This window comes from Phascolarctos cinereus, unplaced genomic scaffold (assembly GCF_003287225.1).
Source record: "Phascolarctos cinereus isolate Bilbo 61053 unplaced genomic scaffold, phaCin_HiC Scaffold_4;HRSCAF=312, whole genome shotgun sequence".
In the NCBI taxonomy this organism is placed as follows: domain Eukaryota; kingdom Metazoa; phylum Chordata; class Mammalia; order Diprotodontia; family Phascolarctidae; genus Phascolarctos; species Phascolarctos cinereus.
Genome location: NW_027555847.1, coordinates 661,183,172 through 661,199,577, shown reverse-complemented (window position 1 = coordinate 661,199,577; position 16,406 = coordinate 661,183,172). Strand labels below are relative to the sequence as shown.

Here is a 16,406-nt window from a genome sequence, read left to right as displayed (position 1 = left end):
ATCTATTATCTTATGATCTCTGGAGCACATCTGAACTTGACACATTCCCTGCTCTCGACCCCCAGAACTCTTAGCTGATCTCGTACCCCAGTTTCTTCTCCTTCTCATGGCTGTTTATGGGATCAGGACTCAATCAAGTTGCAAGGCCAGACAGGGGGTGGGAAGCTGGAGCATGAGCCAAGGCTCTCCCAGCTGCTGAGAAATCCCAGCTATTCTGAGAATCTTTGAGATGACAGCATCCATTTCCCCTTCAGCTCCAACAGACACTTTGGATTATTTTCCTTGAGCATTTATGATCCCAAGAAGGTGACAGATTCCTGCAATCACAGGTCAGAGACACTCTCTTTACATATAAGGAAGAAGTAAGAAATGTCACACACAGATCAACCCTAAGCTGGAAGGTTTAAGTCAGAAATAAATCTCGTTCCTTAAAGAACCCCAAGCAAGTCTGGCAACATAAGTGTAGCAAAAAGTACCCTGGACTTGTATTCAGAAGAGACTTGAGTCTGAATCCCACCTCTGACATTTACCAATTGTTGGGTTGTGGTCAAATCAAATAACCTCTTTGAGGGTGTTTTCTTATCTGAAAAATGGCAATTATATTAATTATTTGCACTACCTAACCTCACAGGATTGTTGTAGGTAAACTTAGCCTTTTTGTTAACTCTTAAGCACTACATAAATGTGAGCTTATAATTACCATAAAGACTATTTTCATCAGAAAATATCAACAGCTCATCAATGTCTATGGGAAAAGGCTCAACTCTTTTATCCAGGCACTCAAGGCCACCTAGCATCTACCTGCCTCCTAACTGATGATCCAATCACAGGGACTTCAGAGCCCAACTCATATTTGAGTAGGAATCCCCTGAAGAACAATATCCTCAACTTCTGGTCATCCAGACTCCACTTGTCTCCTATTTTGCATTGTTCTCCTCCTACACTCTCTCTCTTCACTCTAGCCACACCAGTCTCTTCACTGCCTCCCCTCAAAAAACCTTGCACTTTCCTGCGTCCATGCCTTTGTTCACACCAGTCCTTCAACCTGCTGGGCCCTTCCCTCCATTTTCTCTCAAAATTCTAGAAATCTTTCAAGACTCCCTCTTCCAGGGAGACCCCATCTCAGTCCACAGTAATCTACCTCTCTTGAGTTCCTCCAGCCCCTAGCTACCGTTTTACTTACTAAGAACCTGTCACACAATCAAGTGATAAACATTATTAAGTCCCTGCTATGTGCCAGGCACTGTGGTTAGCTCTGGGGATACAAAAAGAGGCAAAAGACAATCCCTTGCCTTCAAGGAGCTAACAACCTAAAGGAGGAGATGACACGCAAACAAATATATACAAGGCAAGCTATATACAGGATAAATAGGAAATAATTAACAGGGGGAAGGCACTGGAATTAAAAAGGGTAGGTGAAGGCTTCCTGCAGGAGGTGAGATTTTTAGCTTGAGACTTAAAGGAAGCCAGGGAGGTCAGTAGTCAGAGTGGAGAAAGAAGAGCATTCCAGGAATGGGAAAAAGATAATGCCTAGAGCTAAGAGATGGAGTGTCTTGCTCATGGAACAGCCAGAAAGCAAGCAGGACTGAAGAGCACATGTTGAGAAGTAAGATTTAAGAAGACTGGAATGTTACGAGGGGGCTAGGTTATGAAGGGCTTTGAAGGCCAAACAGCATTGTGGATTTGATCCTTGAAGGCAATAGGAAGCCACTAGACTTTATTGAATTGGGGGGAGGGGAAGAGTGTCTTGGTGTAACATGATTAGACTTGTGCTTTAAGAAAATCACTTTTAGCGACTGAATGGAAAATGGGCTAGAGTGGGGAGAGACTTGAGACAGGCAGACCCATCAGCAGGTTATTGAAGTAATCTAGGTATGAGTTGATGAAGGCCTCCACGAGAGTGGTGGCAGTGTCAGAGGAGAGAAAGGGGCATATTCAAGAGATGCTGCAAAGGTGAAATCAACAGGCCTTGGCAACAGATTAGATATGGATATATAAATGTTTATTGACTGATTGTGTGACAGGTTCTTAGTGAGTAGAACGGTGGCTAGGGCTAGAGGAACTCATAAAAGACAGATCACTGTGGACTGAGAGGGGCTTTCCCTGGAAGAGGGAGTCTTGAAAGACTTCTAGGATTTTGAAAGAAGAGGGAGGGGAGAGCCTAGCAGGTTGAAGGAGTGGTGTGAACAAAGGCATGGAGGTAAGGTTGGTTTTTGTTTTGTTTTGTTTGGGGGGGGCAGTGAAGAGACAGTAATAATGAGGAGTCCAGGATGACTACACAGGTTGAGGGACTAGGACGATGATGTTGCCCTCAATAGGAACAGGGAAGGGCGGGGGAGGGGAGGGTTTAGATGAAAAGATAATGAGTTCAGTTTTAGAAGTGTTGCGCTTCAGATTTGTACTGGACATCCAATTTGAGGCAGCTGGAGAAGTGAAATTAGAGGTCAGCAGAAAGATTGGGGCAAGAAAGGTACATCTGAGAATCATCAGCATAGAAATGTAAATTAAATCCATGGGAGCTGATGAGATGACCAAGTGAAGTAGTATAGAGGAAGAAAAGAAGAGAGCCCAAGACAGAATCCTGAGAGACTCCTGCAGTTAGAGGGTGTGATCTGGAAGAGGATCCAGCAAAGGAGACAGAGAAGGAGTGGTCAGATAGGTAGAAGGAGAACCAGGAGACAGTGGTATCCCAAAAACCTTGAGAGAAGAAAGTACATAAGAGGAAAGAATGATCAATAGTGTTAAAGGCTGCAGAGAGGTCAACAAGAATGAAGACTGAGAAAAGGCCATGGATTTGACAACTAAGAGATCATCAGTAATTTTGGTCTAGTATGGATACTTTTCACATGTATATGTCTCAACATCCCAATTCTGTGGTAAGCTCTATGCCTTACACACTTCTGCATCCATCTTGTACAAGTAAGATGCCCAGGAAGTAGTTGCTGACTGACTGCCATTTTTTTTTTCTTTGATCAAGAGTCTGCTCTGGTCCAAAGTACTCTAAAACACTAGGGCAGAGGAGGGTCAAAACAAAGTCATTTAAACTCACACAGTTTGGTCTTATGCTGAGGGTCTATCTGAGGGTCTTCTCAATACAACCTGAAACTTCCCAAAAGGCAACCATTTGTGAAACCTACAGAAAAGAGAGCCTCAACAAGGCCCTATTAGTACCACAAGTTCCTACAACTAGGCCTGGGACCCACTTCTAGAGGGGCTCAGAAAAGTATCACACTTACAGAATCACAGAATCTTGGAACTGGAAAGGAGCTCCAAGGGTGTCTTAGTCCAACTAATACTAGAATAAGGATCTCCTCTACAACATCCCCAACAAGTGACTATTCAGCTTCTACACGAAGACCTCCAGGGATAAAAAGCATGCAACCACCTAAGGTGGCCCTTTCCATATTGGGACAATATAAAAATTAAGAAATTTTTCTTTATGTTAACCTTAAATCTTCCTCTCTGTAATTTTAATGTACCTTTCCTGCTTCTGCTTTCTGGACCCTTCTCCCATCTCAGATTATCAATCTACAGCTGGTAAAGGACCTCAGAAACTAGCCATCTAGTACAACCCTCTCATTGGACAAAGAGTCATAGGACTAAGAGCTAGAAAAGGTCTTACGGATCACCTAGTTTAACCCTCTCATTTTACAAACAGGGAAAAAGAAATAGAAAAGGTAAGTTCACACAGGTAAATAAGCAGCAAAACCAAGATTAAAACCCAGGTCCGTGGACACCAAAGCCAGTGCTTTTTCTGACATATTATATTCTTTAGCCAAACAAAGCAGAAATTCTTTTTCCCTTCCTCTTCCTCCCCTTCCCACCTTCACCATCACAAGATATGTGATACCCTGATATTGTTGCCACTCCAAACCTTAAGAGAGGGTCTATTGTGCCCCTATTCTCACGGAGGAAAGCCCTGCCCACATATTCAAGGTTCCTTTACATAGCTTGTTCAACCTATGTGCAAGTCCCTTGCAGCCCCCTTCGGCAAAAAGTCCAACCCTGACTAGGAGATATATAAATAGTTCCTGGGCTCCTGGGGGGGGGCTATGCCCACAGGACACAAAAACCTCTCCCCAGAAAACGGAGGGCTCCGAGTTCCTGCTGAGACACTCAATGGCTTAAAATACAATCAGACCCTGTGCCCAGCCAGCTGCTGTGGTGAAATTCAACCCATGCCCTTGGCATGATACCCTGGCGCCAGGTGGGAGATCGTAGGACAGCCAAAACCCAGGCTTGTAAGGAGGAGCCCAGCACATAGGAAACAGCTTGCTAGACCACTCACTCTTAGTGTTTGCCATCCACCAGGAAGGGAGCAGTCCTGTAGGAAGCCCCAGCTCACAAAAAAAAAAAGGAAATCAAGAACCCTGAGAGCAGCAGAACAGCTCAATGACAACACGAGGTAAGGAAGGAATCATGGCATGGTGGAAAATACTGAATTTGGAGTCAGAAAACCTGGGTTCAAATCCTGGCTCAGCTACTTACTATTTATAGTCAGCTACTGATTATTCTTAATAAATGTTTCTCGACTGATTGATGTAACCTCAGAAAAAACATAATCTCTCTGGGCCTCTGCTTAATCTCTAAAATGAAGGGGTTGAACTAGATGATATTTAAAAGATTATAAGATGTTAAGATTTAGAGTTAGAAAGGACCTCAGAGATCAGCTAGTGTAATCACTTCATTTTATAGTCCAACATAGTCTATTCATTTGTCAGATGGAGAAATTAAGGGCCAGAGAGAAAGGACTCTTCCAAGATCACACGGCCAGCAAGTACTTGGTTGCTCTTCTACCTATAAAAAGTCCTATGATTCTAAGTCTCTATGACACCTCTGCCCAGTCCTGAAGCCAGTCCCAGTGATCTGGCTGCTACAAGCCTCCTACAGGTGTCTCCATTCAGCTATATACCCACCCAGAATCAGGAATAATATAGTTGCTTATCCTTGGGGCAGCGAGCGGGGAGGAGTACTTCTCAGGATCCCTCTTTTTCCATGGCCAAACCTTCTGACCAAGTAAATGCTTTCTCCCTGGGGAACAGAGGCAGGCTCAATGACTAAGAGACAAGAGTCCATTTAGCAAGAAAAGTACAAAGCACTGCTACAATCCCACCTAGCTGACCCCACTACAGCCAGGAATGGCCTAACAGAACAGAGTATATCATGGAATGACATTCTAGAAAAGGAAAAGAAGCAATAAAGAAAATCTTTTGGGGTTTCTGGAAGAGACCCACTATGTCCCAGAAAAATGTGAGAATATCTACAGGATAGTCCCTATAGGGACAGGACAGGCCTAAGGGCCTTGGGCTAGAGAGTTCCTGAAGTCCCTACCACCTCTAGTAATCTGTCATTCTGTGGCTTAAAAAGACTCTGCCTTCCTATGAAAGACCTGAAGGGAAACAGGACACCGTAGATGGGTAGGGAGTAAACTAGACATCCAAAATGGTATCAAACTAAGGCCACCAATGAGTTCTGTACAGAAAAATGAACTATCAGACATAACTGGGGGTCAGATGAGAGTATGACCAGAAGGAAGGCTAACAGAAGAAAAGGTTTTCATGGGGAAGACCCCATATAAGTGAAGCAAGTAGAAAAGGTTGAAAGACACAATCTCTTCTCCTTTTGACTGCTTGTAAGGTATATCAACTAGCCCTTTGTTGAATGAGATGGAGACAGAAGACACAAGGACAGTCCTGGAGCAGCCCTGGCCAGTGGGTAAGGGGTGTCTACCTGATGACAGTTCCAGTAGCCTTGGAGGAATTCTCACTTGAAAGGCCTGACATTCCAGTATGTAGCCAAAATGAACTCGTGCTAGCACAGAACTCCAGGCCCCATTTAAATTCATGGGACTGCTAGCAGCTGATTTTCTGCATGAACCCCAAGCAGAAAATTCATCTCTATGACACAGCTTTCTGTGCTCATTAGCGTAATAAGGTCAAAAATTCCCATCTCTCCCATCTCTATCATCACCACCACCACACATGATGTTTCATTAACAACAGAAGCTTCTAGTCATGACTGAACACACCTGGATCTCAGAACTGTGACTCAGTCAGCCCCATCCCCCCAAAGGGACTAGGAGGATAGAGAGAGTGAGAAAGGAAAAACAGCAGAGCATGGCAGGGCAGAGGTGTGGCCCATCTTGCAATTCATGGTTACAACAGCTGTAGCACTCCAAGAAGTTCCTGGCAGGGATGAATGCCCAACTCAAATTACCCTGTGATCCTTGGCAAGATGTTAACACAATCCTCCCTAGGACCTTCTCCCCTAGACTCTGCAGTGACACAATACAAGGGAAAATAGACCAGGCCAGGGAAAGGAATAAAAGCTCACAGCAGCTGATCTGAGGGGGATGACAACTTCTCAAACCCACCGGCTGCCCCAAGTTAGCAATGAGTCCTCTCTCTGAAGGCCAAAGGTGATCCACGTCACCATGGGACAGCTCACCGTCTTTCCCTCTGCTGCCACCTACTGTTCTTAACTAGCCCATACACCTCCTTTAAGGAAATAGAGCCAAGTAAAAGCCAATGAGAATTAGGCTGTCAGGTTTTGTTACCACCAAAAAAAAAAGATGAGAATACAGGTCAGAGATGTCACCACAAATATGTGTACGTAGACGTATGTATGTGTGTATATGTACATGCACATATGTATATATTGTGTATGTGTGTATACACATGTACATGTGTGTATACATGTGTGCATGTGTGTGTATACATACATACACAAACTTTTTTTTTCCAGCTTGTTGTTCAGTTGTTTTTCAGTCATGTCTGACTCTTGATGACCCAATTTGGGGTTTTCTCACCAAAGATCCTGGAGTGGTTTGCCATTTCCTTCTCCAGCTCATTTTACAGACAAGGAAATTTAGGCAAACAGGGTCACACAGCTAGTATCTGAGGCCATATTTGAACTCAGGTCTTCCTGACTCCAGGCCTGGCTCTATCCATTGCACCACCTAACCAACACAGATAGATAGATAGCTAAACAGACAGACAGACATATAGACATATATGTGTATATATAGATATATAAAACTTTTAAAAGTTTGCAAAGTGCTATCCTCACAACAGCTCAGTCAGTATTTGTATCTCTATTTTGCAAATAAGGAAAATGTACCTCAGGAACTCAACTGACTTGCCAAGGTCACACAGCTAGCAAACACAAAAGCAGAAAATGGAACTCAGATCTACAAACTCTTCAACTAGGGCCTTTTTCATTAAACTGTGGCTACAGAGATGAAAAAAGAAGAAAAGACTTACAAAGCAGATTTTGTCTCTTACACAAGACAGTCACGATGGCAGCAAAGCAAATAGCTCAGGAAACTATAGCTTTGGCCTGACAAGTTTCCCCTTTACATAGCTAAGGGATAACTTCACTGTGGGACTTGACTTTATGATACAGAAAGGTGCTTTTTAAAACACAAGCGTAAGTAAAACATTTATAGAGCCTTTGCTAATGAAGGTAGAAATAACAAAACCATGGTATTTGAATGGGACCTCAAAGGTCATTTAATTCAACCCACATTAAAATCCAAATCCCCACTACAATACCTTTGTCAAATGGTTATCTAGCCTCCAGATGAAGATATGTCAGTCAGTAAACATTTATCAAGGATCTACTAGGTGCCAGGCACTCTGCCAAGCACTGGAGATACAAAATGAGGCAAAAGACAGTGCCTGCCCTCAAGGAGCTTACACGCTAATGAGAGACAACAAGCAAATAAATATGTACAAACAAGCTATATATAGGATAAATAGAAAATAATTAACAAAAGCAAGGTTATTAGAATTTTTTTTATTTTGCACATCTTTATTAATTTATTGTGATTTATCAACAATCACTTCCATAAGCTTCTGAGTTTCAAATTTTTCTCCCCTTCCCTCCCCAAAATGGCATGCAATCTGACATAGGCTATATTATATACATTCCTCTTAAACATATTTTCACATTAATGATGTTGTAAGCAGGAATTAGAACCAATAGAAAGAGGAAACAAAATACAAAAGAAGAAAAAAATAGCAAATAGTATGCTCTGATCTGCATTCAAACTCCATAGTTCTTTCTTTGGATGTGGATAGCATTTTCCATCGTGAGACCTTTGGAGATGTCTTAGATCCTTGCACTGCTGAGAAAGGGCTAAGTCTGTTAACATTAGTCATTGCATAATGTGGCTATTACTGTGTACAACATTCTCCTGGTTCTGCCCACTTCACTCAGCACTAGTCCATACAAGTCTTTCCAGGTTTTTCTGAAGTCCACTTGCTTATCATTTCTTATAGCACAATAGTATTCCATTACATTCATATACCACAACTTGTTCAGCCATTCCTCAACTGATGGGCATCCTCTCAATTTCCAATTCTTTGCCACCACAAAAAGAGCTGCTATAAATATTTTTGTACATGTGGGTCCTTTTCCCATTTGTATGATCTCTTTGGGACACAGCCCTAGAAGTGCTATTGCTAGGTCAAAGGATATGCACATTTTTATAGTTCTTTAAGCATAGTTCCAAATTGCTCTCCAAAAGGGTTGGATCATTTCACAGAAGGTTATTAGAATTAAGAAGGATTGGGAAAGAGTTCCAAGAGAAGATGGGATTTTAGATGAGACCTGCAGAATTCCAGGGAAGTCAAGAGTCAGAGACAAGGAGAGAGAGAATTCCAGGCATGGGGGACAGCCAGAGAAAATGCCTGGAGATGAGAAATGGAGGGTTATTCATGCAACAGCTAGTGTCGCTAGACTGAAGTGATAGAGAATAGAGTATAAGAAGACTGAACAGGGCTGGGGGGAGGTAGTACATAATAAAAGGTTTTGAATGTCAAACAGAGGATTTTATCCTTGATCCTGGAGATAACGGGGAAACACTGTAGTTTACTGAGTAGAGAGAGGAGTGGCATAGTTGAACCTGCATCTCTAGTGACTGGAAATTCACTATCTCTTGAGGAAGACCATTCTACTTTGAGCCACCTCTAATTGTTAAGTGACTCTCTGCAGTTTCCAAAGAATATTGTTTCAAGTTCTCTTTTCAAAAGCAAAGAACAAGTCTACTCCTCATTCTTTTTTAAGAGTCCTAGAAAAACCTGAAGACCCCTAATGCTTACCTCCACTGAGTCTGCTCGTCTCCAGGCTACATACACATCCCCACTTTCTTCAGTCAATCTTTGTATGGCAGACTCTCCATTCCTTCCATCAACCTAGAAGTCCTCCTCTTAACCTGCTCAATTTTATCAATGGCTTTCCCAAAATGTTAACAAACCAGAATTAAAAGGATGTCTGACCGGTGTAAAGTTCATCATGATTATCACCTTGCTCATTCTGGAAACCATCTAAATTTAAAAAAAAAAAACCTCACCCTTCCTTTCAGAATATAAGCATAGAGGGTTAACTAGAACAAGCCCTGTGTCCAGGAATCCTAAGACCTTTCGTTTGGCTTCATTAACCCTTCTAATCTGTTAGAAGGGCCATCAGGAGACCTTCATCTCCCCCCCAAAGCAGAATGAGCAGCCAGACTTGTCCAAAAGTCTCTTAGGGACCCTGGTATCTCACAACAAAGTGAAGTAGTAGAAATGCCTAACTTTTAAGGTTTACCTGGAGAGCAGTCACACCTTCCTAAAGCCACACAGTCACCACTTATAACAGAAACCTAAGCTGGTTAGGCCATGGAATCTGATAGTTCCCAAATGTCCAGGTGAGGAGAGAGGATAATTACTCTAAACATGACCAAACTGAATAGAAGTGTGATGACATAGAAAGAGCAATGGCCTTGCAGTTAAGAGAATTGGGCTAATCCAAGGTGTAAAGAAACTAAGAGACACTGTTTTTCAGCAATAAGGCCCAGCATGCAGGCTGTGCCCTGAGTTTGGCACAACAATTCTTTGCACTGACCCTCTGGATGATCTCAGTCACAGCAAAATCCTAGAATTGTTTCACACCAGCATCAGGTAGTCTCTGAGCTTAGATAATCCAGTCATGAAGCCCTGCTATGAATCAAACTTGTCACACTTGCTGTTAACCCTCACTGTCGGGGCCACAACTCACCGTGTAGCCATTGGTATAAGTAGAGGTCTCCTCACACTGCCTCAGGCCCGACCCCCTACTAGGAGGGGGATCCTTCCTTGCAACCTTTTCCTCACTTTGAAATTAAACCTCTGTTTGATTCTTTATTCTCCTGTCTCCCCTGCTTTGTTCAGCTCCAGCCACTCACAGGTTGGAGACTGGTTCTGGTCCAGTTGACAAAGGTCTGCCACTAAAGAGTTGTGGCCATGGCCTAACCACCTCCACTGTCTAAGCTTCAGTTTTCTCCCCTTTAAAATAGGGGAAATGAACCAGATGACACAGAAGATCTCTTCCAGCTCAAAAAGGATGAAGTTCTTGGTAATCCCATTCTAAACCCAAACTTTTTTTTTATCATAGTGTCCTAGCCTGTCTCTTGGTATTGCACTTCAAAGGTATACAACAAAATCAAAAGATTTGGAAGTGAGACCCTAGCCCAGCCCTTTTATTTTGTAGACAGGCAAATTAAAATATATAGGGGTAAGTATTCAAGGTCACACAGGTGCTAAGATCTGAATCCATGTTTTCTGACACCAAGCCAGTGCTCTTACAACATCACAATGTCCATACCTTCCAGGTGAATGGATACAGGAGTAGACCAGTGGAAATTGCACATGAACTTCTAGAAGATCTCTGAGAAGCAAGCATTTATCATTCTAATGTTTTCCAAGAAACAAACATTCTCAGAAACCAAAAGCTCTGGCTCACAGCCTCAAAGTCAAGACTAAACCCTGACACTAATAAGAATCTTCTGTCCACCCTCTCTCTCCTCACCTGCATCCTAAAGAATGAAGCTATTTTTGTTCTTCCTAGGACTTTCTGACCCGCCTGTGATGCATCTATCCACCTAACTACAATGGCACCATGCTGGGGACAACTACAGAATCTGCAGCAGTCAGAAAAGCCAGTTCTTCGGGTATGTGCTGGACTAGTTGGTCACAAATGGCCCTCTGAACTCTAAAATTCTGTGATTCTGAGCAACAGGCCACTAGCAAAGCTAAAGATCTCCTGATGTAAGAAATCATTCTGACATCTAGTGGCTGTTTTCCTTTGTTCAAATCTATAAAAAAGATCTCATGTCTCCCCCTCAGTCTAGGATCTGGGCAAGCAGAAGGGTTTGAAATCTCCATGTGACAACAGAGTGTTTTGAACCTTAAAATGAAAAATGACACCTCAGTCTAGTTTTATTACACTGAGGATGCTCTCCGAACAGAGTAGGCCATTGAGGTAGGACTAAGAGAGTTAGCAGTAAATGCACAACAGAAATACATAGTTCCTTCTATGTGACATACTGCCTTCCATACATACCAACATCATTCGTACATTTATTAGTGGAGGGGGAGGAAGTCACATTTATATATAGTGCTTTGGGGGATTATTTTTAGCCTTAACGTGTGATTTCATCACTGTGGGGAAACTCCATCATGGAAATTCTCTCCACCAATGCAGATCAGTAACTCATCTATAATTTAGTCTTGGAGAATTGACTGGGCCACTGAGGTTAACTGACTTGCCTACGATCTGTATACACTAGTGTAAGAAGCAGATCTTGAAAACACTGACTCCAAGATCAGCTCTTTTATCCTATACTATGCTGCCATAAACATTTACTGTCTAGAAAAAAATAATATAATGGTTTATCATATAACTCTTTATGTTTATAAGCTATTATCCTCACAATATCAGGTAACAGGTAGTGCAAAACTACAAAGAGGTTTATTTGCCAAGAGTCACAGAGGTAGTATGCTTTGCTGCTAAGATCTGAACCCAGGTACCCAACATTCTTTATTTCTACAATACTGCATTGACATAACCTCTAGATCCCAAAATCTCCTTGGACAGTCAGCCTTGGCCAGACAAACAGAATTCTAGTTTCTGAGTCTATATTACATGTTTAATTTCCAGCTAGGTACCATGCGTTATACAATGTTCTTTGCAAATAAGCTATACTTGCAAATAGCCAGTTGAAACTTAAAAAAAAAAAGTTCTTAGTCCTTGCCTGTATCTTTCCATAACCAAACTCTAAACAAGGGAAGTAATATAAACCAGACCACCTCAATTCAGGAAGTCAGAAAAACTTTGCTGCTTAGTACTGAAGAAACACTAGAGTACGGACACCTTTTCCTCCAGGAATTCCCCAAAATGATGACTCTCATTCACATAAGGCAAAGTGAAAATCCCACTTACGGCTAGGGGCAAACCTCACAAAAGAACAAAAGAAACTGCGACTGACTCAGTGAAACCAACTGAAGTTAAGACTCCACAGCCTGCTGCCTGCCAATTGGCTGCCACATCAAGTTATTTTTCCAACTCCAGGAAAACTATTCAAGTGGAGCTGAGGCATTCTAGGTTGCAATGAAGCACAAAGCTGAAATTCAGGCTCTTCCTAAAAAAAGAGGGACATAACTAGCTAGGATTATGAGCATCAAAGCCAACAACTGATGTGTTCGTTATAATGACCAAGCTTGGTGCTGGAAAAAGTTAAAAAACTGTACTTCCCAATCTTCGTTGAAGATAGGAGACTATGGATGTGGAACACTGCATATTGCATATGCAATCAGACATTGCCAACAAACTGTTTGCTTTTTCCCTTTCATTTTTAATCTCTGTTACAAGAGATGGCTTGCCTTGCAAGAGGGCAAATATTTAGAAATGAATGTGCCACCAATTAAAAAAAGAAAGGGAAAGAATCCGATACCTGGCCCTAAGTAAAACTTGGGGTAGTGGGTACCTCATTAGGGAAGAAGTGTGTGCAGCGAATTAAAAATAGCTATCAGTGGACCTAGAGTCAAGACAGCCCCAGTCAAGATACTAGCTAGGTATAGTCGAGAGCAAGTCACTTTAACTCTGAGCTCCAATTTTCTCATCACTAAAATGTGGACAAAAACACTGGTACTATCTAACTCACAGACGTCAGTGTGAAAGGAACTTTGTAAACCTTCAAGTGCTATAAAAATATGAATTCATAATATTTGGAGACAGGACAGCTGGGTGGCACAATACCAGGTCTGAAGTCATCAGGAAGACTCATCTTCCTGAGTTCAAATCTGCCCTCAGATACTTACTAGCTGTCTGACCTTGGGCAAGTCATTTAACCCTGTTTGCCTTAGTTTCCTCATTTGTAAAACAAGCTGGAGAAGGAAATTGCAAACCACTCCAGTATCTTTGCCAAGGAAATCCCAAATGGGGTCAGAAGGAATCGGACACAACTGAAACAAATGAACAACAAACAGTATTTGGAGATAACAGGATCAAAGTTTTAGAGCTAAGACCATAAACAGATATAACATCTAGCCTAACTTATTTTATAAATGAAGAAACTGGGGCATTAAGTGACTAACCTGAGGTCATACATGCATTCAGTACAGAAGAGTCAGGATTCAAACCCAGATATGCTGACTCCAAATCCAACACTTCTCACTGCACTGAAAGAAATTATTATTTCTCTCTTGTATTAATTATGCAATCAGAACCAAGGTTTTTCCCCTTTTCTACTTCCTCATCCAGAAATCAACCAATGTAGGAAATCTTTCTCAAATCTTTCTCCCAGCCAGAATGGCTAGATTTAATCAAAGATAGTCAAAGAAATTCTAAATTTAGATGAATGGGTGGATTCCTGATCACTGTGTTTGCTCACACGGGTCTTGGGAAAATATGGATTCCCCCTTTTGTCAGACAGGTGATATGGAAATTGATGTCTCTTTGACCAAGACTTGGGTGATACAATTGACAGTACCCCCAAGACTCACATTATAATATTCATTTTCTATTAATTATTTGTTAACCAATCAGAGTAGATTTTTATCTTCAAGCATGCCCCTTTATCAAAAGACTTTATAAATACTGAAGGTTCAACAGGCTCAGTCTCTTTGGTTACAGAATGAGCCTGTTTTGTTGACTACTTTCTAGATGTAGTCAATAAAACTGATTTTAATTTACCCAGAAACATTGTTTCTCAGAAAGTTTTAATTGTCACAGCATCAAACTGCCTCCCAAATCAAAGTCTTATATCTGAATTTCCCTTCTGCTTCTTGCTTGTTACCTCTCTGAGCTCAGATGTGATGCACTTCCTTATTAAGCCTCAGTCAAGTGAAGATGTTGAACCAGTGTTCTCTAAGGCCACTTCCAGATCAAAATACTCTAATTCTGTGAAGACCAAAAGAGTAAGTAATAGCTCTACAATCCCTGCCCTGGTCAAACCTCCTCTGGAATACTGTTTAGTTCTAAGTGTTACATTGTAAGTCACATTCTCAGTAATGTTGCTTTTTGGTCATTCTCTTCCTACCAAATGATCCTTCTCATCTCCTTTGGAGGATTATTATCCAAGTCTCACTCTCTATGCATGAATATACCCTAGGGCTCTATCCTTGGCCTTCTTCTTTGGGGTCTCTAACTCTGTGATCTTGAGCTGATGATTTCCAAATCCACATAGACAATGTCTCTGTCTCTCTCGGTCTCCCTCCCTTCCTCCCCCCTCTTTCTTCTTTTCTCCTTTCCTCCCTCCCTTCCTCTCTCAAATTCCATCCAGTTTCCACCTGGATATCAAATAGTCATCTCAAACTCAACACGTTCAAAATAGAATTCATTATCTTTTCCCATAAACCTACCCCACCTCCTAACTTTTCTGTTCCCATCAATGATCACCAGGCTTCCAGTCAGACACTTTCAAAAACTAGGTGTCACCCTTCACTCATTACCAATCAACTGAGGAGTTAGGAATGCAGTATAGTACAACAGAAAGAGTAGGGGTTGTGGAATCACAGGGCTTGCTTGGCTTCACATCCTTCCTCTGAGACTTATCAACCATGTGACACTGGGCAAGTCACCCTCCCTAGGCTTCAGTTTCCTCATCCATAAAATGAATCCCTTCCGGCTAATCCCATGATCCATTCTTTAAGTATCTCCACCAGGGTGTTGTGCTTGGTCAGGAGGAGCAGCAAAGGGCTCCCCAATGCAAAGAACAAAAACCAATGCCTTATTAAAAAAAAAAAAGCCGAGCACCTCTCAGCCTCAGAGTTTCCCCTGTGTTAACAGATTTGGGAAGGCCCAAATTTGCTACAGGAATTAGAATAGAGGGTTAGCCCTCAAGTTATTCTACTTCCCATTTGTCACCGGTATTTCCTCTCTGCTCTGGAACCTGTTAGGGTCACCAAAAAAATGAGAACACCTACTTAGTCAGAAACACTGTCCCCTCAATGGCTTTTCCTGCAAGACTTGATTTCTCCATCATCCCCTGAAATGCAGTTGCAACAGAATTATAGGGCTGCTGTACTGGGAACAGAGTGTTACTATGGCTAGAGGGAAGGGTTTGGAAAGTCTCTAGCCACCTACACCAAACACTCCCAATTACCAGGCTCTGGACAAGTCTAGTCTTGTCTTTGACTCCAAATCGCAAAATTTAAGTTAATGAATTCAAACCCAAACTCATGTTACTTATTAATGCAGGAGTATAATTCCAGCCTGGATCACTTGTTCATGAAAATTACAGCAAAATTCCAACTACAGTAGAGCACGACCCATCCATTTTTTTCTTTCTCTGCTAGAGATCCCCAGTTTTTAGGAAGATTATCTTCCATCTAAGATTTGTCAATTAAGTATGGTTTTTAGCTGTGGCAAGTGATCTTTCCTCCACTAAAGTCCTCTTCTGAGATCCCTCATTGTAGTGAAGCACATGCTCTGGCAGATCCTACCAAATTAAAGACTGAATATAGACCCAGCAAGAAACCATGTCTTATTATCCAAGGACCAGCCTAGCTACATTTGCAAATGTTCAACTCCAGAAGGTGGCCACTAAGACATGAGTATTTTTGGCAATAGCAACTCAGTTTGGCAACTGATTCCTGAGGCCACTCTTTATCTACTATGCCACACTGCTTCTCCAGTGTGCCACACCAAAGAAATCATAGACCTCTGGCAGTAAACTGGGTATGGACAGTCAAGGATCTTCCATTTTAATGTGCTAGCTCAGTTTCCCTATAAAATGAGAGGGTTAGATAGCATTTTAACATTTTATCAATGCTTTGGATAAAGTATAGCTGGTGTGCAAATCATTTTTGCAGACAACACAAGGTTGGGAGAGACAGACTGGCTGACTGTTATCAGGATCCAAAAAGATCTTGACAAGCTAAAGCATTTGGCCAATCTAAGATTAAATTAAATTCAACAGAGATAAATGCAAAATCTTACTCTTGGGTTCAAGATCAACTTTACAAGTATAAAATGGAGGAAACATGATTAGACAGTAGTGTGTTTGAAAAAGATCAAGGGATTTTAGTCCAACTATCAACTAACAAACATTTATTAACAATTTAATGAATGCCACACACTACACTAAGCCCTAGAGATACAAA

The 16,406-nt window shown here is 41.7% G+C and overlaps 1 protein-coding gene and 1 long non-coding RNA gene across 2 annotated transcripts in view; one reads left to right on the top strand and one right to left on the bottom strand.

Moving 5' to 3' along the window:
* The window catches only part of TECR (trans-2,3-enoyl-CoA reductase), a 37,207-nt gene that overhangs the window by 8,655 nt on the left and 12,146 nt on the right, over positions 1–16,406 (bottom strand). The window lies entirely within an intron of this gene.
* Positions 4,068–11,092, top strand: LOC110203440 (uncharacterized). The gene is made up of 2 exons (XR_002322961.2): positions 4,068–4,405; positions 10,870–11,092. It is a non-coding gene; the product is annotated as an uncharacterized LOC110203440 (long non-coding RNA).